General features: G+C 45.7%; 1 protein-coding gene across 1 annotated transcript in view; it reads right to left on the bottom strand.

Moving 5' to 3' along the window:
• Positions 1-24,490, bottom strand: part of CDK12 (cyclin dependent kinase 12) — a 265,108-nt gene that overhangs the window by 39,388 nt on the left and 201,230 nt on the right. The gene's annotated exons all lie outside the window — the stretch shown is intronic.

Genomic DNA, 24,490 nt, shown 5'->3' with positions numbered 1-24,490 from the left:
GAGGCGCTATTGCATGCACTAACACCACTGATGGGGAATACTTCACCCACTGACACCAACAATAGGGCACTATTCCTCCCATTGACATCAATAAATAGAGTTTTATTCCTTCCGCTGACACCAACGATGGGGCACTATTCCTCCCACTAATAGTGACATTTCTCACACTGGCACAAATTTGCTCCTAGGCACTATTCTTTAAACTGACACCAACAACGGGGCAATAATCCTTCTACCAACATAGTTACATAGTTAGTGAGGTTGAAAAAAGACATCAGTCCATCCAGTTCAACCAATGATGTGTGTGTGTGTTTGCTATTAACCGTACATTGTATACCCCTGTATGTTGTGGTCTTTAAGGTGTCCATCTAATAGTTTTTTGAAACTATCAATGCTCCCTGCTGATACGACTGCTTGTGGAAGAAAATTCCACATCCTTACCGCTCTTACAGTGAAGAACCCCTTACGCACTTTAAGGTTAAACCGCGTTTCCTCAAGTTTTAGTGAGTGGCCACGTGTCCTATTGTATCTCCTCTCTCTGAATAGTTTGTTCCTTATGCTCGGGTCGCCAGTACAGTATTTGTACATTGATATCATATCCCCCCTCAATCTTCTCTTCTCCAGAGAGAATAGGTTCAGTGCTTGTAGTCTTTCCTCATAGCTGCTGTCCTCCATTCCCCTAATTATTTTTGTTGCCCTTCTCTGGACTTTCTCCAGTTCCAGCACATCCTTCCTGAGGACCGGTGCCCAGAACTGGACAGAATAATCCAGATGTGGCCGGACCAGAGTCTTGTAGAGTGGGAGAATCTCTTTATTTCTGGAGTGAATCCCCTTTTTTATACAACCCAGTATTCTGTTGGCTTTGCTTGCGGCGGCTTGGCATTGCATGCCACTGCCAAGCCTGTTGTCTACCAGTACCCCCAAGTCCTTTTCCATCCTAGACTCACCCAGAGGTTCCCCCCCTAGTGAGTAGCTTGCTTTCTGGTTTCTGGCCCCCAAGTGCATTACTTTACATTTTTCAACATTAAATCTCATCTGCTATGTAGTTGCCCACCCCGTTATTTTTTTTCAGGTCCTCTTGCAAGGTTTCCACATCCTGCATAGAAGATATTGGCAAGCCTAATTTAGTATCATCTGCAAATACTGAGATTGTACTAGATATCCCCTCCTCTAGATCATTTATGAATAAATTAAACAGGATTGGTCCCAGGACCGAACCCTGGGGGACCCCACTTTCCACACCCGCCCAATCCGAGTACTCCCCATTAATCATCACCCTCTGGACTCTACCCTGGAGCCAGTTCTCTATCCAGGTACTCACCTTATGGTCCATACCTACCTTCCTTAGTTTGTACAGTAAGCGTTTGTGGGGAACGGTGTCAAAGGCCTTTGCAAAATCCAGATACACCACATCCACAGGCTTACCTTTATCCAGGTGGCAGCTCACTTCATCGTAGAAGGTTAATAGATTGGTTTGGCACGAACGATTTTTCATGAATCCATGCTGATTACTACTTATAATACCGTTTTCATTACTAAAGTCTTGTATGTGGTCCCTTATCATCCCCTCCAAAATTTTGCAGACTACTGATGTTAGGCTGACCGGCCTATATATCTCGGCCCCTTTTTAAATATTGGTACCACGTTGGCTTTTTTCCAATCAGCTGGCACCATACCCGTCTGTAAACTATCCATAAAGATCAAGAATAATGGTCTGGCAATCACCTGGCTGAGCTCATTAAGAACCCTCGGGTGCAAGCCATCCGGTCCCGGGGATTTATTTATGTTAAGTTTCTCTAGTTTAGCTCTAAGTCTATCCTCTGTTAGCTATGGCGGCACTTCCTGAGGTGTATTATTTAGTTCGGCCTTACAAGCAAGGTTCGTGTAGCCCCCCGATTCCTTTGTGAAGACTGAAGAAAATAAATTATTTAACACTTCCGCCTTTTCTCTGTCCTCTGTGGCCATTTTTCCTTTATCATCTTTTATGGGGCCAATGTGTTCTGGCCTCGCTTTCTTACTGTTTATATACTTAAAGAACTTCTTGGGGTTCTTTTTACTCTCCTCCGCTATATGTCTCGTGTTCTATTTTAGCCGCCCTGATTTCGTCTTTACATTTCTTATTACACTCTTTGTAATGCTTAAATGCTGCCAATGACCCCTCAGTCTTGTATTTTTTGAAGGCCTTTTCTTTAGCTCTAATATACATTTTTATGTTGGAGTTTAGCCACCCAGGGTTTAGTTTTGCTCTTTTAAATTTATTTCCCTGTGGAATGCACTGGCCCACCCCTTTGTTAAGTATGCTCTTGAAGCACTCCCATTTTTCCTCCGTGTTCTTTGCTCCCAGGGTTCTATCCCATTTGATATTTTCTAGCAGCGAGCGCAGTTTAGGGAAATTGGCTCTTTTGAAATTCAGTGTCCTTATATTACCTTTGTGTTTCCTATTACTGTAATTAATACTGAAACCAATTGACCTATGGTCACTGTTCCCTAAGTTGTCCCGTATTTCTATATCCGTGAGCAGGTCTGTATTGTTGGTAATCAGTAGATCAAGTACCGCATTGTTTCTTGTCGGTGCATTCACCATCTGACCCATGAAATTGTCCTGCAAAACATTTAGGAACTGCCGAGCCTTGGCTGAGTGCGCAGTTCCTTCTGCCCAGTCTATATCAGGATAATTAAAGTCCCCCATTATAATGACATTTCCCATCCTTGCTGCCAATCCTATCTGTAACATGAGGTCCGCCTCACCCTCCTCCCTCTGGTTGGGGGGCCTATAGCATACGCCCAATATTACCTTCCCCACCGTGCCTTCCCTTTGAAGCTCTACCCATAGGGATTCTGCCTCGTCCATAGCTCCATTATTAATATCATCCCTCATATTTACCAGTATACTGTTCTTAATATACAGACATACCCCTCCCCCTTTTTTACCCTCTCTATCCCTGCGATATAGGGAATACCCCTGAATGGTCGCCATCCAGTCATGAGAGCTGTCGAACCAAGTCTCAGTTATCCCCACAAAATCTAAGTCCTCCTCAAACATCAGCAGCTCCAGCTCTCCCATCTTGTTGGCCAGGCTTCTGGCATTGGTATACAAGCCTCGTAATTTTGATCGGTTACATTTATCCTCGTTTGATGTTTTTAGGCTGCTCTCTTGATTTTTCCCCATAGCCACCCTGGGTTTAGGAGCTCCGAACACCCTACCGCTAATGCCCCCATTTCTGCCCTCTGAAACTTGCTTTCCACTGGCTAATTCTACATCTGTACCCTCCCCCCATTCCCTAGTTTAAAAGCCCCTCTAACTTTTTGGCCATCCTCTCACCCAGTACGGCTGCACCCACCCCATTTAGGTGCAATCCGTCCCTACCAAAGAGCCGGTGACCGACTGAGAAGTCGGCCCAGTTCTCCAGGAACCCGAAACCCTCCTTACTACACCAGCTCCTCAGCCACTCGTTAACTTCCCTAATCTCCCGCTGCCTCTCTGGTGTGGCTCGAGGTACAGGTAGTATTTCGGAAAATACTACCTTGGAGGTCCTAGTCCTCAACTTAGCGCCTAAGTCCCTGAAATCGTTTAGGACTCTCCGTCTTCCTCTGCCTATGTCATTGGTACCCACGTGTACCATGACAGCTGGGTCTTCCCCAGCCCCACCCAGTAATCTGTCCACCCGATCCGCGATGTCCTGAACCCGAGCGCCCGGCAAACAACAGACTGTTCGGCACACACGGTCTTTGTCACAGATTACACTGTCTGTCCTTCTAATAATTGAGTCCCCTACCACCAGCACCTGTCTTTCCTTTCCCTTTCTCCCGGCTTCACTGGAGGAGTTCTTCCCCTGGCAGCTAGGGGCGTCACTCTGCTCCAGCAATGCTGGTCCCTGACTGGTTTCCCCAACATCACACAACGGGGCGTATCTATTGGGGTGCTCCAGCCCAGGATCAGCCTCCTTGCCTTGTCCCCTTCTACCCCTACTAACTGTCACCCCTCTAAACTGCTCTGATGCCTGCACCTCCAATACTCCGCCCACCTCTGTGCAGACCCCTGTCTGCACCTGACTGGTATGATCCTGGCTCTCCTCCGGTATGGACATGCGTCTCAGTGTTGCCAGCTGATTCCCTAGATTCAGGACCTGAGCTTCCAGGGAAGCAACGTGCTTACATTTTGCGCATTTGTATTCGCCCTCGATCACATGTCTGAGGAACGCATACATATCACAAGATGTACACCGAGTCGCATCTCCACACCCGCCGGGCATTGTACCTACTAATCTAATGGGGATACGGTAATTTAAGTCTATCCTATGTGGCTATTTCCTGGCTTCCTAACGCTACCTTCTCACCATAGGCACGATGTTTTTTTTTTTCTTTCTGATTCAGAGATAAGAAAAAGGATAGGCCTCAGGCACTCACAAATGCCTGCAGGATTATAGGTTATGCCAAAGATGACATTGGGGCACTTACTGAATGTCTATGAGCCTGTGTGCAATAATCATGTACAGATTGACACAAAGTCAAAAGTGGATACTAGAGGCTTGAAAGACAAGTTGTAAGGCTGGCAATAGATGTCTCTTTTTTGATCAGGTAGAGGACTGATCGAAGAAAAAAAAAAAAAAAAAAAAAAAAAAAAAAAGGATTCCCCCATCCACACGAGGTGGATGGAGGAATTCTGCCTGCTGTGTGAATGTATTCTGCTGTCATAGTACACTGATCAGCAGCTGCAGCGAGATGATCGAGAAATAATTTTTAACAGTCCGTTAAAAAAAAAAGTAAATTGTGATACCAAGGAAGCAAATGGCCAGTTAACACCACAGAAACACAGCCCGGATGCATTTCTGCATGAGTGTTTTTGATTTGTTTTTTCTGCGTTCTGGTGCATTTTTCCAAAGTTTACTGGGGATTTTTTTTTTATTTTTTGCTGTAATGCGTTTTGTCACCTTCCACTACAGTTCTGTGCAGAAAAAAAATGCAGAATGTTCTACTTTTTTTTTCGACACTGGAACTGACCACAATGGTGTGAACTAGGACAATGGAACCCATATAATCCACTGTCCATATGCCTTTGATGCAGAAAAGAAATGCACTGGACTGCATCTGGTGTGAACCCGCCCTAAATGAAAGTTTTAAACAAATGAAAGCTAAATGTTTTTGGAACAGAATGAATAAGGCTGAAATCCGCCCCTTTAAAAGTACTTCGAGCCAATTTGTGGTTATGTCTCGAATGCAGGAAGTCCAGAAATTGAGGTACTGTATAATTTCGGTTGTTGAAATGCCTGTGTGCACAGCAGGTGAAAAAGGATTTCCAGGTACTGTAGCAAATTTTTCTATAAGTGACTTTTCTGGCTTTGAGTAATGTAAGAATGACAGAATCAGATATATACTATCACAAATGGGTTGATGCCGCTCCAGGTGAGAGATAAGTATCCAATCTGTGGATACTATGGTATAGTATTGTATTTCAGCAATGAATAAGCAAACCTGATTTGTGAAACGCGTCTGCTGTTTGAGGCATCCGTTTATTGTGCGGTCATGTTTTTGGAGAAATAAAGACTTTTTATCCGCTGACACTGGAGTGCTGTCAAACCATTTCGTATACAAATCGCAGAATCAGATGTATCCCTGTCCTTTAAAACCCGAGTTTCAATAGCCATGCCGTTAAAACCAGACACTGAGGCCTCCATTTCTTGGCATGCTGGGTGTTGTCCGTACCCCAGTGTGTAATGTACGGAGGTAGAGCATTCCCGGTGCTATGTCTTCGGTGCCAGCTTTTCCCATAAGCTGGTTCTATCCTCAATCACTGGGACAAGTAAAAAAAAAAAAAAAAAAAAAAACCAGACACTGAGAAACAGATGAAGCAGGCAGCCTTGAGACAGCAGGTCTGACCTGTTAGGGAGAGGGCAGAGTTGTCAGCTAGAAGTATAGGTTTGTGTGCCAGTTTCTTGTGGGCCAGTTTGATGCAATGAAAATCATGGATTTCATCTTTCCTCTTTTGAGGAGCAGTCAAGGAAGAATCCTTGGTTGAAGGGAAGGCATATATTAACCTGAACAGAGTCCAGGGAATTACCAGAGCATCTGATGCTGTTTGTTGGGGTAAACATGTCGAAAGAAGGATACACAGGTGTCAACTGTTCTGAAGCAAAATTTTTGTGGTAAAAGGGTAGGAGGAAGTTTTAAATGTAAAAACGATTATTATTCAGGGGAAACGAATAAGTGTGCTGCAAGCAGTTGAGAAATTAAAGGATAAGTACTTCTTTCGTAACATATTACACCCATATTCAAGGTGTACCGGGTCACGAACATACCAGCCCCCGCACATCCCGCAATCTGCTCATCGCTGGTGCAATGCCTTACAGGCTCCAAAAAAATAAATAAATGCACATTTCTCTTTCGTTCATTGACGGACACAGCTCCACATCTTCTTTGACCCTTGGGTTATATGCTGCTCTCCATAGGAGTAAGACACTAGGCACACAAGTTTGACTATACCCATAGGGCAGTCCCAGTGGGGTACACTCCCACTTCCTGCACTAGCTCTTTAGTTTTTTTTCTACCTAGTAAGGAGTAATTTACCTAGTTCCTTGCTGGGATCTCTGGTCCTGGCATTTTTGTTCCTTTTTAAACTGAATTTTCTTCTTCTTTTATTATTTCTGTTCCTGTGAGAACTATAATCAACTGCCAGACTGGACGACGGACTGGATATCCTAGATCCTTACGGTCTTCCCAGTCTAGCCAGTGAGCGCGAGCAGGCCTCAGCACCGCGCTAGGTCGGCCGCTACTTCGCCCCACTTGACGGGGGTTGGCTGGCGAGTTAAACGTCTCGTGAAGACGCATAGCCCTGGTCATGACCTGAGTTGCAGTGTGCCTCTGGCCTGCAGCACCCCCCATTCCAAGATGGGGAGGTGGAAAAGGAATAAACAGAGGGCGCACCAGCCTAGCACATTATCTTTAAAACAATTTATTGTAAACACACACATTATACTCACAAGACAATTGTGAAAGCGTCCAGGATGGCGGCAACGGACATTTACATTAAGATCACAACTGAAACGGAGACACACAGACCCCCATATACAGTGACGCCCCGGTAATGACAATAATACAATCTTGTTTCCATAATCGGCACTGATGGCTCGCATTGCGGCCGGTCTCTTCCCCATGATATTGTGGCCTGACTTCATATGGAAGCTGAGTGGCACTTACAGGGTGGGTCGGCACATTTAGTATAATAGATTATATAATATACATAAGGAACATAAGGGTGTATATATATATATATATATATATATATATATATATTTATTTTTTTTTTTTTTTTTTTTCTATCATACACTAAGTCTGGGGCTGCATTTGGATGGCACATATTGATCTCACAAGGTAATAGGGTGGAATTTTTGTTTCAAGTCTGCCAAATTTGCATGGCTTGCTCCTTTAAGGTCATACTGTTATCTATTATTTCTTAGCTATCATTTTAGCTATTAATTTACTTGCACATGTATTGGTTTTATTATTATCATTAATGTTTGTAATTTTATTTTTTGACCCACCCACAAGGGGGGGAGCATTGGGACTTGATCATGTGACCTTTTAGAATACAAAAAGCCCTACCACTCATTCCCCCAACTAGCTCTGATGAAGGGGGAACACCCCGAAATGCGTAAGCGTTTTTTTGGATGTCTACATCCTTCCACGGCCTGTGGCAGCAGAGGATGCCCAGTGGAGACCCTTGGTGGTCCCATATTGCTTACACTTGTCCGTGTTTCACAATTGTCTTGCGAGTATAATGTGTATGTATGTTTACAATAAATTGTTTTAAAGATAATGCGCGAGGCTGGTGCGCCCTCTGTCTATTCCTTTTCCAGAATCGGTTTGGGTTACCACGACCAGTTAAGAGTGGCAGCACAGCCGGAACAACTTCAATTAGACCTGAATCGCATTTTCAGGATACTAGCCGCAAGGCTAACCCTCAAGCGCAGGAGTCATTTGCTTTTTGTGGGAGGTGGTCTGCCCAAAAGGGGTGCTCACCTGGTTCCATGGTGTGGTAAGTAGTTTCCCCCCCTCTCCCTTTGTGGTCCCTCAGGGTGGACGTGACCCTCTCCCTAGGATGGTCGGACCCCCATGTTCCCTTCCATTCCCCCAGCCCCTCTAAACAGTCAAGGTGGGTTTTTTGCCCCCCCCACCCTAGGCAAGGTAGGAGCTAGATTTGCCACATGCTCCAGAAGGGTAGGGTGGATGTGGTTGTTGCTGACCGGGCTGTCCGAATGGCATACAGGGATTTTTGAGTGGTTTCCTGGCCCCCTGGGGGTTAGTGACTGGGGCAGGCATGTCCTTTGAGCTCGCTGCGGCAGTTATTGGGCTGGGGGGACCGGATGTTTCATCTGCGGGTCTGCGCCTTATGGGGCCGAAAATTTAGGCCGCGGCTGTCTGAGTGACTGTCCAAGCTGTCCGAGTGACTGTCCAAGCTGTCCGGGTGACTGACCAAGCTGTCCGTGTGACTGACCAAGCTGTCCGAACTTCTAATATAGTAAACAGTACTGCCGACGGATGCTCACCTCACACGGCCGGATCGGGCAAAAAAATTGAGGCCGCGGCCTACTCGCAGTTAGGGAGAACTAGCTGTCCAGGTGACTGACCAAGCTGTTGATCAAGCGAGCAGAGCTGCAGGCGGACTTGCGACTCACGTGGCCGGATCGGCCCCCAAAATTTAGGCCGTGGCAGCTGGCTGTCTGAGCTGCTGACCGGGTTAATAGAGCTGCTGACGGGCATCCGCCTCCCCCCCCCCCTCAAGGGGGGGCGATATGGTCAGCCTGGCGCCTCCCTTGAACCGGGGGCGCTACATTTTTTTTTAGCAAAGTGAAGCAGCCATTATTGTGTGGGTGAGGATACTCTGCCTGCACATCTGTGTCACGGCACCTACCCCCCCTCAAGGGGGCCATGTCCTATTATGTCCTCTTTGGAGGGCAATTCTCTTTTTTTTCAGGTCTAATAGGTGGTCTATTTGTGGACCTTTACCTGGCGTCTTCTGTGGTTGGTGAACTCCCCTGCTTGTTATGCTCTCAGGGTGAGCTTCGCATATAGCGACTCTACTGGGTCTACGTCCACGCACTTCGGCTGCTCCGACGGTAAGGATCCCTCTTTCACTGCATATGCTCATGCAAAGGCGCTGGTGGATGAACTTATTTTATAGGTGTGGGTAATTTTAAATATTGGAATGCAGCCGTTACTGCGTCAGAGGCGCCGGTCCCTTTGGGGCCGCAGTTCTTCAAAAGCGGTGGAGGATTTTTCCGCCTACTGTGACAGGTTTGTTGTGAGTTAGTGGAGTTGTTCTAAATGCAATATGGCGGTGCCTGGGGATTTCAATAGATGGAATCCCTTGAGGAGTCTGTAGAGTAAGTGGGCAGTCCCACCTGTGGGCAATTCTTAAGTCTCCAGGCTAAATAAATCTACCATAATTCCAGTGGAGGACTCTCCGGATTTTAAAAGATCTTTTTGACAGGAGAGCCCGAGACTTTGGTCCGCCACATTTTACTGTGGGCGATTCGGTCCTTAGGCCGGTGTTTACCATACCTTTGGTGTCCCCGACTTTCCCAAATGGGCTAGGATTTTGCACCGGGATCTGGAAGGGGGAACAGCCTCCACCTGCCTTTGCAGAGCTGGCGGGCTTTTCGGTCCAGGGGTTGCAGTTCGCCTGTGATGCCGCCTCTCTGGATGCGGCTCCCTTAGTCTCCGTGCTGTCCGTGGCAGAAATGATCCTTCGGTGCATGATATGGCCAATGTACTGGTCTGCGGACCAGGCTGTCTAGAAGGCCTTGTGTGATCTTCCCTTTGTGGGGAATCGCCTGTTCAGGGGCTCCCTGGAAGGACCTCCTCTGGAGGCTCCTTTGCGGGCCTGGTCTGGTATGCCGAGTGCGGGTCCTTCCAAACCTATGGACAAGGCCTCTTCTGCCTGTAGGGGCACCATCACCCGTGTTTGGTGTGGAGGAAGATGTCTTTGCTTCCCCTGGACCTCCCTGATTCGGACAAGTGGGTCTATGATTTGATCCACCTGGCTACAAGATCGAGTCTTCGATCTTCTCCTCTAGTGCAGTTCTCTCCTTCCAACCGGTGTTTATCCCCAGATCGCCTTAGCAGTCTCTTCAGGGCGGTGCAAAACTTGCTGCTACAAGGGGTGATTTTTTCCGGTCTCCGAATTGGAACACTTGTATCATGGCTTTTATTCAAACATGTTTGAAGGTCCTAGGAAGGAAAGTAAGGTACGTACAATTTTGGACCTTACGTTCTAAACTGGTTTGTGCAGGTACAGATGTTTTGAATGGAGTCCATTCGTATGGTACTGGCATTCCTACTTCAGCGGGATCTTCTGGCCTCTATCGATATTAACAAGACTTATCGTCATATTCCGTGGGCAAGGAGCATTGTCAAGAGGTCTCACCGCAGCTTCTCGGGCTTTCACGAGTGTGTTGGCTTTGTTGCGCCTGTGGGGGATTGTGGTACTAGAGTACCTGAGCGATCTTCTACGAGCAGAATCTCCGACTGTTATGACAGACAACTGGGAGATTACTTTGCAGACTCTGTAGGAGTTTGGTTGGAAATTTAATTTCCAGTTATTGGTCTTGGTCTGTTCTGGACTTGGCCTCAGCCAGGGTGTTCCTCCTATGGGACAAGTTCCAAAATCTGTCCACACGAGACATCAGCAAGAGAGTTCCTTACTATGCAAAGTGAGGATCCAGTCTCTAGACATTCTGATCCTGTTGAGCCGAGGTACGAGAAGATACCTGTTTTGGTGGCTTCGCTCTCCGGAGCTTCCACAGGGTGAATCTTCCTTCCCCTGTACTGGATGGTGGTCACCATGGATGCCAGCCTGTCCGGGTGGGGTGGCGTGTTTTGACACGGATTGTGTTCAGGGGGTTTGGCCTCTGGAAGAATCCAGACTACTGATCGATGTACGGGACATCTTCTCCACAGGTGTTTCATCAGTGGTGTCTCTGGCGGGGAACTCCCGAGTTGGTCCTGTTGGCCTCTCGTTTCCACAGGAGGGTTTTTTGGTTTGTGGCACGGTCTTGGGATCCTCTGGCTGATGCCACGGACGCACTGGTGGCTCCATTGGGGCCGGTGTTGTCTGAAATCCAGCTTTCCTCTTCTGCCAAGACTCCTGCGTAGGCTCGAGGCAGAAGGGATTACAGCCATCCTAGTGGCTCCAGACTGGTTTCGCTGGTCTTAGTATGCAGATCTGTTACGATTGGTCGTTGATGCTCTTTGGAAACTTCCTCTTATGCCCCATACACACGTGCAGATTATCTGCAGACTTTTGTCTGCAGACTTACCTTTTCTATGTAGTGCAAGGGCCTGCCGGATTGCATACAAATTGAAAGTGTTTAGGTTTGACCTCATATTATATGGTTTTGGTAAGTCTGCAGACAAAAGTCTGCAGATAATCTGCACGTGTGTACGGGGCATTAGAATAGTTCTGTAAGCTCAAAGCCAATATTCCACCTTGCTTTACAGTCGCTGGCTTTAATGGCTTGGCTGTAAAAGCCAAGTGCTGAAGGCTAGAGGGTTGTCTGAATTGGTGAATCCCACGCTGCTGCAAGTTAGTAAATCTACTTTTAGGTAGATTTACCATCGCCGTTGAAAGCGTAGTTTGCGGATGTGAATCCCGTGGGGATCACTCCCGCTCCTTTTCAGTGATTCGGAGTTGGTTTCCTCCAATGAGGTGTTGAGCAGCCCCTGGCCTCGGATACCATCAAGGGCAAGTTCGTCCATTGGCAGTTTGCTTTCTTCGTCCTTGGCTACGCCTTCTGAGGTTCGCACTTTTTTTCAGTGGAATTGCCACTGGGCTCCCTCACTACGGTCTCCGTTGCCGTCGGTTCTTCAGTAACTGATATTGGACAATATTCACGAGATTTCTCTGCTTACATTGTCCCAGAAGGTAGCCTTCTTGGAGGATTTTCTTTTGCACCAACGGTGTCAGAGCTGGCAGCTGTCTTGTTCACCTTACTTGGTGGTTCACAAGGATAGAGTGGTGCTTCATCCCTGCCAGTTTCCTAAGGTCATCTCTGGTTTCCATTTAAATAAAAGCCCTGTATTGTCTTCCTTGTGTTCTAAGCCTAAGCACCCTAAAGAGATTGCCTCACATTCTTTATATCTGGTTCGGGCAATCAGGGTGTACCTGGCGGTGACTGAGTTGTTTCAAAGATTTTGGACTCCCTGTTTGTCCTTACGGATGGTTCTCGTAAGGGGCTGGCCACGTCTGCTGTGACCTTTTCCGATGCGTCAGACAGATGGTGGTGCAGGTCTATTGAATTAAAGGTCAGGGTCCTCAGTTTTCCTGTTAAGGTGCATTCTACAAGGGCACTTAGTGCCCCTTGGACCTTCCGTCATCTGGCGTCAGTGGTGTAGGGTTGCAGGCAGCCAACTGGTCATCCGTGCACACTTTCACAAAATTTTCTAGGGTGGATATGTTGACATCTGTTAATACCGCCTTAGGCTGCAAGGTTTTGCAGGCTGCTAATGGAGAAGATTAGTCCTTTTTGAGGGTGTAAATTTTTGCCAGGTGAGCTCAAGTTGTTTCCTGGTTGAACTCCTGTTTTACCCGGTTGGCTACATTTAGCCTTTGGGAAGTATGTTTATTGCTCCGTTGTTCCCACCCCTCATATTGACATTGCTTTGGGATGTCCCAAGGGTCAAAGACGATATGGAGCTGTGTCTGTCAATGAACGAAAGAGAAAACTGGATATTTGTCTTGCCATAAAATCCTTTTCGCTGATGTTCATTGATGGACACAGCATCCGCTCCTGTAATGATGCAAGAAAGGAGAGAGCGGCGCCAGCTTAGTATAGTACAAGTTTATTAACACTGTTAAAATTGGTGACTCACTGTCCGAGGTTGGGTGAGACCGGTACACAAAGACTGTTCGGGTCATCCATCTTCCTCTTCCAGGATAGTGGTCATAGGAGAAGGTGGCGAGGTTCCAGAGGTATAGCCGAGCCGCTATGGGGCTGCTAGTTGTCACTGGCCGCGGCGGCGTTGTGCATGCTCCGCCGCGGCCAGTGACAACTAGCAGCCCCATAGCGGCTCGGCTATACCTCTGGAACCTCACCACCTTCTCCTATGACCCCTATCCTGGAAGAGGAAGATGGATGACCCTAACAGTCTTTGTGTACCGGTCTCACCCAACCTCGGACAGTGAGTCACCAATTTTAACAGTGTTAATAAACTTGTACTATACTAAGCTGGCACTGCTCTCTCCTTTCTTGCATCTCTCAGGGCTTCTCCACGCTTCAGACGGCTGCCGCGGATTATAGCTTCCCTACAGTACCAAACTTTGTTCCCCCCCCCCCACACAGCCCCATAACCCCCCCCCCCTCCCATCCACCCACATTCCTTGTACCATCCTGGGATATTAGAAGAGCGCCATGACACCCCCCCACTTTCATGTCTGCGCTCCTGTAATGAGTTGGGGTCCATGTTCTTCTGACACTGCTTGTTACAAAAATGAAAAGCTAGAGCAGGAAGTGGGAGTATACCCCCTGGGACTGCCCTATGGGCGTAATCAAACTTTTTTCTGCCTAAGGTCCTACTCCTATGGAGAGCAACGTAACCCAAGGGTCAAAGAAGATATGGAACTGTGTGTCAAAATTTGCATTTATTACTTTTTCTAAAAAGGGAACTTATCCTTAAAGCTTTGCTATAAAGCTACAGGTTGAACCTTTCTTACCTTTCCAATTCATCTGTCTTTCTATGGGTCCAGGCTTCAACTGTCACGGCGGACATATTCCTGTAGGGGACATCAGGTTCCCAAAACGATAGGAATGGACCTGTCAAGGTCTTACCATGCCCTTCTGTTGGCAGCCATCTTGGACATGTGCAGACTGCTGCTTCTTATAGACTCCGATTGCATCATCACTTGCCTGCTGCCTGAGCATCTCAGTGATGACGCTGCACACCTGACTATCTATCACCTGATGGGTTGCAGTCCTTGCTCTTGTGTTTGTGCTCCAAGATACTTCTCTGCCAGCAGTCTTCTGTTCTCTGGGTTCCTCTGTGTATGACCTAGCTTGGCTGACGATTCTTCTGGCTCTCGACCCGGCATCGGCAGATTACCAGCTTCTGGACTAGACTCCGGCTTGGATGATTAGCCGCTTCTGGACTTGACACCGGCTTGCTCCTGCTACCACTTCCCCACTTTATTTTACCTGCATCCCCGTGTGGTCTGGTTTCCTGGCACCCTGACAGTACACCAGGGCCATGAATCCTGACGATGCAGGTGCTCCTACGCTCACCATGCTGGTTACCAGGCTCTATCAACAAGATCACCTTTTGGGTCAGTTCGCTCAGGCGTTGAAGGCGTTTCTTGCACGCACAGTGCACTTCACTCCTGGTACTGCTAGGCCTGTGGTTCCTCCTGTTGTTGCACCTGCTGCTGCTCCTGTTGCCGCTCCTGCAGTTGGAGTTGCTGTTACCAGTGAGATGACTGGTTCAGCCCCCCTCCCGCAGTGCTATGGGGGTGAACCGAGTCAGAGTTGTGGCTTCCTAAACCAAGTGGGCATTATGAAATGGTTCCTTCAGGTGTTTCCTTCTGACAGATCCATGGTGGGCTTCCAAATCTCGTTGCCCTTGGACAAGGCCTTGGAGAACGATAATCCTGTGATACTCGATTACCAGAGTTTTGCTGACTCCTTTTGTAGGGTATTCAATGTGCCTGCTCGCTCTGCCTCTGCTGCTAAACTGTTCCTGTCCATTCAACAGGGTATACGAACCGTTGCCAAGTATGCCATGGAATTTCGTACCCTGGCAGCAGAGGTCGGCTGGAATAATGAAGCTCTGGTGGCTATTTTATCTTGTGATCTCTCAGAGGCATGGAAGGATGAGATTGGGGCCAAGAATCTCCCTGACGAGCTCGAGGCTCTCATTTCCTTCCTGATTTTGATTGATACCAAGCTCAGGGAGAGACCATTGTTTAAGAAGTGCCTGCGGAGACCTTTTACCAGATTGGTTCCTATGTTTTCTTTACCACCCATTCCTCCTTCACCTTTCACACCTCCTAGGGATGGTGCAACTGGCTGTGAACCCATGCAGCTTGGGTTCACTCACCTTTCTGAGGCTGAGCGGGTCTTTAGGAGGAGGGAAGGCTGGTGCCTGTATTGTAGTCTTAGAGGGCATTTTCTGAAATCTTGTCCGACCCGTTCGGGAAACGCTCGCACCTAAGGTCCCGTCGGGGGAAGATCTTATGTGGAATTTCCTCGTCCCCGGTTTCCGGTAAATATAAACCACTAATCACAGTTGTCCTCTCCAGGGCAGTGGGTTTGGTGGTTACTCAGGCGTTGGTAGACTCCGGTGCTGGCGGTGATTTTATTGAAAGTACATTTGCTACTGGGAATTCCATACCCTTGCAGCCTCATGTTTCTCCACTACTTATCGAGGCAATTGAGGGCAGACCCCTGCAACCGGCACAGATTATCCACAAGACTGTTCTGGTTGATATGGTGATAGGAGCTGTTCACAGGGAGTCTACCTGTTTGCAGGGTATTTTGTCCCCACACTACTCCGTTGTTTTGGGGTACAATTGGCATCAGAAACACAATCCGATCTTTTATTGGCAGTCGGTCGAGATCCTCTCTTGGTCTCCACAGTGTGGCGCCGTTTGTATCCATGGGCCTGTTAAGGCACTTTGTATCTCCTCGGATTCAGTGTTGTCTACTAAATATCGTGAGTATCAAGATCTGTTTGACAAGGTGCGCGCTGGAACTCTTCCTCAACATTCGTACGATTGTGCCATAGACTCGCAACCTGGTGCCATTCCTCTTTGTGGCAGGGTTTATCCTCGGTTGCGGAGAATAAGGCCATGGAGGGGTATGTTGCAAATGCGCTTGCCGGCGGCACATTCGCAAGTCCACTTCTCCAGAGGGTGACTTTTTCTTTGTACAGGAAAAGGCGGGTGAGATGAGACCTTACGTTGACTATAGGGGTCTCAATTGCATCACAGTCAAGAATGTATACCCGATTCCATTGATTACTGAATTGTTCGAGCACCTCAAGGTAGCAACGGTCTTTACCAAGCTTGAGCGTAAGGTTTAAGGAGGGAGATGAGTGAAAAACCGCATTCAATACCAGAACCAGTCATTACGAATCTCTGGTGATGCCCTTTGGCTTGTGCAATGAGCCCAATGTCTTCCAGGAGTTCATCAATGATGTATTTCGTGATATGTTGCAGCAATGGGCGGTAGTCTATTTGGACGACATCTTGATTTACTCTGACTCCATTAAATCACACATTCTGGATGTCAGACAGGTGCTGCAACAGTTAAGTGAGAATGGGCTTTTCTGTAAGCTTGAGAAATGTGAATTCCACCTGTCTCGGGTTGCCTTCTTGGGCTACATCATTTCTGCGGAAGGGTTCTCCATGGACGCTCAGAAGGTTTCAGCTGTTCTACAATGGCCTCGCCCCAGTGGTCTCTGTTCCATTTAACGTTTCCTTGGGTTTACTGAAAAGAGATCTGGAGCCAAGAACAATCAGTAACTACGAGTTGCGATCAAGAAATATGTAGTTGCAGCTAATTATCTGCAGGAGTGTGCAGCATAAAATGGAACAACAAACTATATAATCAGCGCAAATCTACCCTACAATCTTATATATCCTATAATGCCTTACCAAAAAGTGCAAGTTCAATAGTCACGATGAATAATATTCTGAAAAAAGAAGGAAAAGAAAAATCTATTGATCAGTGCAAAAATATGTTGCAAAAATAGTGATAAAAAAAATTGAGAAATCGGTTATAAAAAACATTCATATCAGTGAAAAATTCAGTGAAACAAATGTGGGATAACAAAACAATTCATTCCAATAAAGAAATCAATTGAAATAAATATTATTTAAAAAAATTGCAAAACATTCATAGACAATGTTAATCCACTAATAATTCGAATAAAGTCCCAAATGCATTCAAATAAAGTGCAGAGAGGGGAGTATAGTCTGTGCAATGAATCTTCTGTAAAAAGTTGCGTGCCAAACCACACCCAGTGTGCTCCTTTCACCAATCACCCCAAACTGACTCACCAGATGGAGTGGCTGGTAAAATTTTAAACCAGTTACTCCACCTTTTCATATATATATCCAGCAAACAGGTCCACAATCCACTCTATGTTGTCCCCTTCACACAGACACTCTCATAGGAGCAGGTAGGGATATACCGTATTGGAGGAGGAAAAATTAATCCACATAGCGTAATTCCATAAAACAATTTCTTTGTTTATTAAAAATAGTTAAAAAAAAAAACTCATTCAGCAAGTGTTTTCCCGACACTAAAAGTTCCAGCATCTATATGTGTGCTTTTCGCCCCTGGCTGCCACATTTAAAGCCGCGAGTGCGAATTGAACATGCGCGGTAATGTCCATCGTCCTAGTCCCGCCCTATTAGTTTTGTCACTTTGACGTCTTCACAGAGCGGCCGGATGTGACAGCCGGAGGCGAAGAGCACACATATAGATGCTGGAAACCTTAGTGTCCGGAAGAAACTTGCTGAAAGTGAGTTTTTTTTTAAACTATTTTTAATAAACAAAGAATTTGTTTTATGAAATTGCGCTATGTGGATTCATTTTTCCTCCTCCAATAGGGTATACCTCTACCTGCTCCCATGAGTGTGTCTGTGTAACAGGGACAACATAGAGTGGATTGTGGACCTGTTTGCTGGATATAGGATATATATATATATATATATATATATATATATGTATGTATGTGTGTGTGAAAAGGTGCAGTAGCTGGTTTATAATTTTACCAGCCACTCCATCTGGTGCGTCAGTTTGGGGTGATTGGTGAAAGGAGCACACTGGGTGTTTGGCTTGCAATTTTTTACAGAAGATTTGTTGCACAGAATATACTCACCTCTCTGCACTTTATTTTAATGTTTTTTGGACTTTATTAGAAATATCAGTGGATGGACTTTGTCTATGAATGTTTTGCGATTATTTTATTTCAATTAATTTCTTTATTGATATGAATTGTTTTGTTATCCCACATTTATTTCACTGAATTTTTCACTGATATGAATTGTTTTTTTTTTTTTTTTATAACAATTTTCTCAATTTTTTTTATCACTATTTTTACAACATATTTTTGCACTGATCAATAGAAAAAGTTATTTTCTTTCTTCTTTTTCTTAATATTATTTATCATGACTATTACACTTTTTTGTAAGATATTGTAGGATATGTGATTGTAGGGTAGATTTGCGCTGATTCTATAGTTTTGTTGATCGGTTTCCTTGAGTTTGCCAACTACTATCAGAAATCAGGAACTTTTCCTCTTTGGCCAAACCTATCTCGGGCCTGGCGAAGAAGGGCAGCGATTCCCACAATTGGACGCCTGCTGCCATCCAAGCTCTCAAGGCCCTCAAATCTGCTTTCGCTTTGGCTCCCATTCTGTCTCATCCCATTCCTGGTTTGTGCTTTGTCCTAGAGGTGGATTCATCTGAGACAGGAGTAGGCGCCCTCCTGTCTCAGCATCGGACACCTGGTGGAACCTTACTTCCTTGTGGGTTCTACTCCTAGAACCTGTCTCCAGCTGAATGCAATTACGAGATTGGAAACAGAGAGCTCTTGGCCATTATTCTGGCTCTCAAAGAGTGGAGACACTTGCTCAAAGGTTCTGTGGTTCCAGTTCTCATTCTCACTAATCATAAGAATGTAAAGTCTCTCACACCCAGTCAGGCCAGATGGGCCTTATTCTTGTCTCGTTTTAACTATGTGGTCTCCTATTTGCCCGGCTCCAAGAATGTTAAGGCTGATGCTTTGTCTCGCCAGTATTCTGAGCTGTCCACGGAGGACTCCGTGCCGACACCGGTCATACCTTTGGATCATATCCTGGCCGTCAACCGCACCAACTTAACCTCTCCTCTTGGTGAACAGATTTTTGCTGCCCAACCTGATGCTCCAACTGAGAGACCTGCTGGCATGTTTTGTACCTGAGGGGTTGCGCATCAGACTGCTGCACACGTACCACAATTCCACACAAGGGTGTGCTTGTCAACCCGTAATCGCAACCTCAGGGTGCCCACTCCAAACCTGGCATCCCGATTTGCTGTTCCTTTTTACATCCTCCGTAAGGTGAACCCGGTGGTCTATTCCCTTGGTCTTCCCCCTGGCATGGGTATCTCCAATGTCTTTGGAGCATCTTGGATTCTCATCTGTCCTGAGGTCAGGTTCAATACCTGGTGCACTGGAAGGGTTATGGTACTGAGGAGCGCTCCTGGGTTCTCTCCACTGATGTTCATGCTCCCGCCCTTCTCCGCGCTTTCCATGCTCGCTTTCCTCAGAAACCGTTATTTGGCTCCGCCGAGGGAAGGCTGTTGAGAGGAGGGTACTGTCAAGGTCTTACCTTGCCCTCCTGTTGGAAGCCATCTTAGACATGTGCAGACAGCTGCCTTTTATAGACTGATGCTGCACACCTGACTATCACCTGATGGGTTGCAGTCCTTGCCCTTGCATTTGTGCTCCAAGGTGAATCTCTGCTAGTGATCTTCTGTTCTCAGTGTTCCTCCGTGTATGACCTGGTTTGGCTGACGATACTCCCGGATCTGGACCCGGCATCGGTAGACTACCCGCTTCTAGACTCGATCCCGGCTTGGATGCCTACCTGCTTCTGGACTTAACCCCAGCTTGTTCCTGCTCCCACTTCCTCACTCTTGCTGTGCATTTCTTGTTGCTTGCTAAGATAAACTGCTTTATTTTACCTGCAGCCTAGTGCGGTTTGGTGTCCTGGCACCCTGACAGGACCATAGCCCTGGATTCAAAGAGCACCAAGCAGCTAACTACACAGACTGCATTAAGTAGCAAGGTGAATGCTCAAGCAGAAACCAGTGTCTGAAGCAACATTGCAGCCTTAGAATCTGGTTCAAATAAATAGGATATTGTTAACCACTTTACGACCGCCCACCGCAGATATACTGCGGCAGGCAGCCGCTCCTGGGCAAAGCGACGTAGGTCTACATCTCGCTCTCAGGAGGCTAGGGGGCAAGCACGTGCCACCCCCTCAACTCGTCAGCGGGGAAGCCGATGCGTGTCAGGCAGCTCCAATTTCCGCCTGACACCCACGATCGTTCCCCGCTGAGAGAGAACGGTCAGCTGTTGTAAACACAGCTGACCGTTCTTCTCCCTGCAATGATCATAGAGCCCATGTGATCCTTCTATATAGGATCACATGGCTCTATGGTCATTTCAGAAGCCCCACCCCACCCCCCCCCCCATTACAATACCTCCTCTAGGCTCACATTTAACCCCTTAATCACCCATGTTAACCCCTTCCCTGCCAGTGTCATCATTACAGTAACAGTGCATATTTTTAGCACTGATTACTGTAGCAATGTCACTGGTCCCCCTAAAAGTGTCAAAAATATCAGTCAGGGGTCCGATCTGTTAGCGGCAATGTCACAGTCCGGCGAAAAATCGCAGATTGCCGCCATTACTAGTAAAAAATAAAAATAAAAAACACAATAAAAATGACAAATTTTTCCCGTAGTTCGTAGACGCGATAACTTTTGCGCAAACCAATCAAAATACGTTTATTGCGATTTTTTTTACCAAAAATATGTAGCAAAAAACAAATTGGCCTAAAATGTTAAAAAATTTTGATTTTAATTTTTTTTTTGATTAGGTCTTTTTGATTAGGTCATAGCAGAATGTGAAAAATATTGTTTGTTTTATTTTCAAAATTGTTGCTTTTTTTGTTTATAGCGCAAAAAATAAAAATCGCACAGGTGATCAAATACCACCAAAAGAAAGCTCCATTTGTGGGAAAAAAAGGACATCAATTTTATTTGGGTACAGCGTCGCACGACCGCACAATTGTCCGTTAAAGTAACAGTGCCGAATCGCAAAATAGGGCCTGGTCATTAAGGGGGCAAATGCTTACGGTCTTAAAAGTGGTTAAACACCAAAACTTCTCCATAGGGGTGAAGTGGTCCATTACCTAAAAATGTTAGCAAGAAAATGGAGATCTCACAATGTGGGGTGTAGGTACAGAGATATTTCCAGGGGGGCACGATAAAAACTTTGCCAGTATCCAACCACCTGAACGTAGCAGCCTAGAATCCAGGGACTAAGATTATCCAGCCTGTGCCCTGTACGAGTAATATAAATTATTCTAGACTCTTCATACCTTTGTCTGGCCCTTTCCTCTATTAACCTTAAAGTAATAGTAGGCAGATAGTGGTTGTAGCTTTTCCCCATTTTTTCTGTATGTGATGTGGTTAGAGAATTTTTCTTTACAGTAAATAAGGCGAAATCTATAGTGGAGCACCAAATAGCAGTAAAATGCCAACAGAGGCTTTAATCCTTCCTTACTTTTTCTGAACTTTTTTTTTTTTTCTTTATATAATTTTCATGTATTTTACTTAAATATGTAAAAAAAAAAAAAAAAAAATCAGATCTGCTTAATCTAATAATTACTAACGTGGTAATGTTTTATAAAACTTACTTCAAAGTACATTTAAAAGTCCCATTTAAAGAATAGTTTAAGTCCCGGTTCACACTACCGCGACTTGTCAGGCGACTTGGTTGCCTGACAAGTCGCGGTCCATTCTGTGCTACGGGAACCGTTCTAATAGGAGCGACTCAAGTCCTGTACTACTTTTGACAGAAGTTGGAGCGACTTGCATTGACTTCCATTATGTGAAGTCCGTGCAAGTCATGCCAAAGTCGCGGTGCACTGCGACTGCACAGGTCGCCCCCGAAGTCGCGTCGCCATTAGTGTGAACCGACTCTTAGTTTCACATTTTCCCAATTATAATCCTGCACATTGTTTTAACTGGTTTTGCTTTGAAATGTCTTAAAATATTTTTCATTGTCTCAGTTGAAAAAGGACTTCCTTCCCTCCTAAAAAAAAATGTTGTGTAAAAGAAAACAGAAAATGTCTTCTATATTATAAATGTATGTGCACTAAGTCACGCCCTGGTCCCCTCTGGACTAAACATAGTTACATAGTGAGGTTGAAAAAAGTCACCAGTCCATCCAGTTCAACCCACGATGCGTGTGTGTGTGTTTGCTGTTAACCGTACACAACCGTATGTTGTGGTCTTTAAGGTGCCCATCTAATAGTTTTTTTAAACTATCAATGTTCCCTGCTGATACCACTGTTTGCGGAAGAGAATTCCACATCCTTACTGCTCTCACAGTGAAGAACCCCCTGCGTATTTTAAGGTTAAACCGCCTTTCCTCTAGTTTTAGTGAGTGGCCACGTGTCTTATTGTATTTCCTTTCTCTGAATAGGTTTTTCCATATGCTAGGGTTGCCAGTACAATATTTGTACATTGATGATATATCCCCCCTCAATCGTCTCTTCTCCAGAGAGAATAAGTTCAGTGCTTGTAGTCTTTCTTCATAGCTGATGTCCTCCATTCCCCTAATTATTTTTGTTGCCCTTCTCTGGACTTTCTCCAGTTCCAGCACATCCTTCCTGAGGACCGGTGCCCAGAACTGGACAGCATACTGCAGATGTGGCCAGACCAGAGTCTTGTAGAGTGGGAGAATAATCTCTTTATTTCTGGAGTGAATCCCCTTTTTTATACATCCCAGTATTCTGTTGGCCTTGCTTGCAGCGGCTTGGCATTGCATGCCACTGCCAAGCCTGTTGTCTACCAGTACCCCCAGGTCCTTTTTCGATCCTAGACTCACCCAGAGGTTCCCCCTCAGTGAGTAGCTTGCTTTCTGGTTTCTGGCACCCAGGTGCATTACTTTACATTTTTCAACATTAAACCTCATCTGCCATGTAGTTGCCCACCCCATAATTTTGTTCAGGTCCGCTTGTAAGGTTTCCACATCCTGCCCAGAAGATATTGGCATGCTTAGTTTAGTATCATCCGCAAATACTGAGATTTTACTCGATATCCCCTCCTCTAGATCATTTATGAAAAAATTAAACAGGATTGGCCCCAGGACAGAACCCTGGGGGACCCCGCTTTCCACACCCGCCCAATCTGAGTACTCCCCATTAATCACCACCCTTTGCAACCTCACCTGGAGCCAGTTCTCTATCCAGGTACTCACCTTATGGTCCATACCTACCTTCCTTAGTTTTAAAAGTAAGCGTTTGTGAGAAACGGTGTCAAAGGCCTTTGCGAAGTCCAGGTACACCACATCCACAGGCTTACCTTTATCTACGTGGCAGCTTACTTCATCATAGCAGGTTAATAGATTGGTTTGGCAAGAACGATTTTTCATGAATCCATGCTGATTACTACTAATAATACCGTTTTCATTACTAAAGTCTTGTATGTGGACCCTTCACATCCCCTCCAAAATCTTGCAGACTACTGATGTTAGGCTGACAGGCCTATATAGTTACCCGGGATATATCTCGGCCCCTTTTTAAATATTGGTATCACGTTGGCTTTTTTCCAAGGCATTCTGTATTGGGACACACTGGGATTGTTTTACTATAGGCAAACATACTGTTCACTTTGCAAAGGAAATTGAAAATGCAAGTGAATTTTCCCCAGGGCTTAGTGAATGTGCTCAAGTTTCACTTTGCAAAGACTGCAAGGAAAAAAAAAAAAAAAAACAAATTGTGGAAGATTGGATGAAGTCAACAAAGCTTCACATCATTCACTAAGCTCTGGGGCAATTTCCCCAGAGTCTATTTGCCTTTAGAAAATTAACCCCACAGGTGCTATAACAGGAAAGAAGTGGCACAACTCTTAGAGGCTATTAGTAGAATGTTTATCAAGCTGAATAGCTTTCTGTGATAAGCTGCTGCTTGTTCATAACTGCATGAATTATGAATAACAATGCAACGCTCGATAACATGCCTATAGCATTAATTACATGTTTTTGAAATATTTAAAAAAAGCATCAAGAATGTTTGTTAACCACTTGCAGACTGCCCTATAGCAGATAACTACTACAGGGCAGCCGTGCTGCAAAGAATCACATATAAACGTGATACTGCACTCCCAGGTTTTGGGCGAGAGTGCTGATTTTACACAGCAGGGGCCGATTAGCAGGTCTGGTGGCACCTGCTGATCGTTTGGTACACTGACAGAATGCCAGTCTGTCTATGTAAACAAGGTTGTAAGTAGAGAAGACATGAATCCTGTGTTTCTGTAAAGCAGAAACACCAATCCATGTCTTCCACTGGTAAAAGGACCTCCCCCACTACACTGAAACATTAGCTAAACACACAGCTAACCCTTTGATCATCCCTGATTTCAACCCCTTACCTGCCAGTGTCATTAGTACAGTGACCGTGCATATTTTTAGCACTGATAACTGTAATGCTGTCACTGGTCCCCCAAAAAGTGTCAGTTAGGTTTCTGATTTGTCCCCCACAATATCGCAGTCCCGATATAAGTCGCTGAACGCCATTACTAGTTAAAAAAAAAAAAAATCCCTATAGTTTGTAGGAAGCTCTAACTTCTGCGCAAAGCGATCAATATTCGCTTATTGTGATTTTTTTTTTACCAAAAATTTGTAGCGGAATACATTTAGGCCTAAATTGATGAATTATA

Source organism: Pelophylax lessonae, assembly GCF_965119305.1.
Source record: "Pelophylax lessonae genome assembly, chromosome: 11".
Taxonomy (NCBI): domain Eukaryota; kingdom Metazoa; phylum Chordata; class Amphibia; order Anura; family Ranidae; genus Pelophylax; species Pelophylax lessonae.
This window is presented reverse-complemented; position numbering and strand designations above follow the sequence as displayed.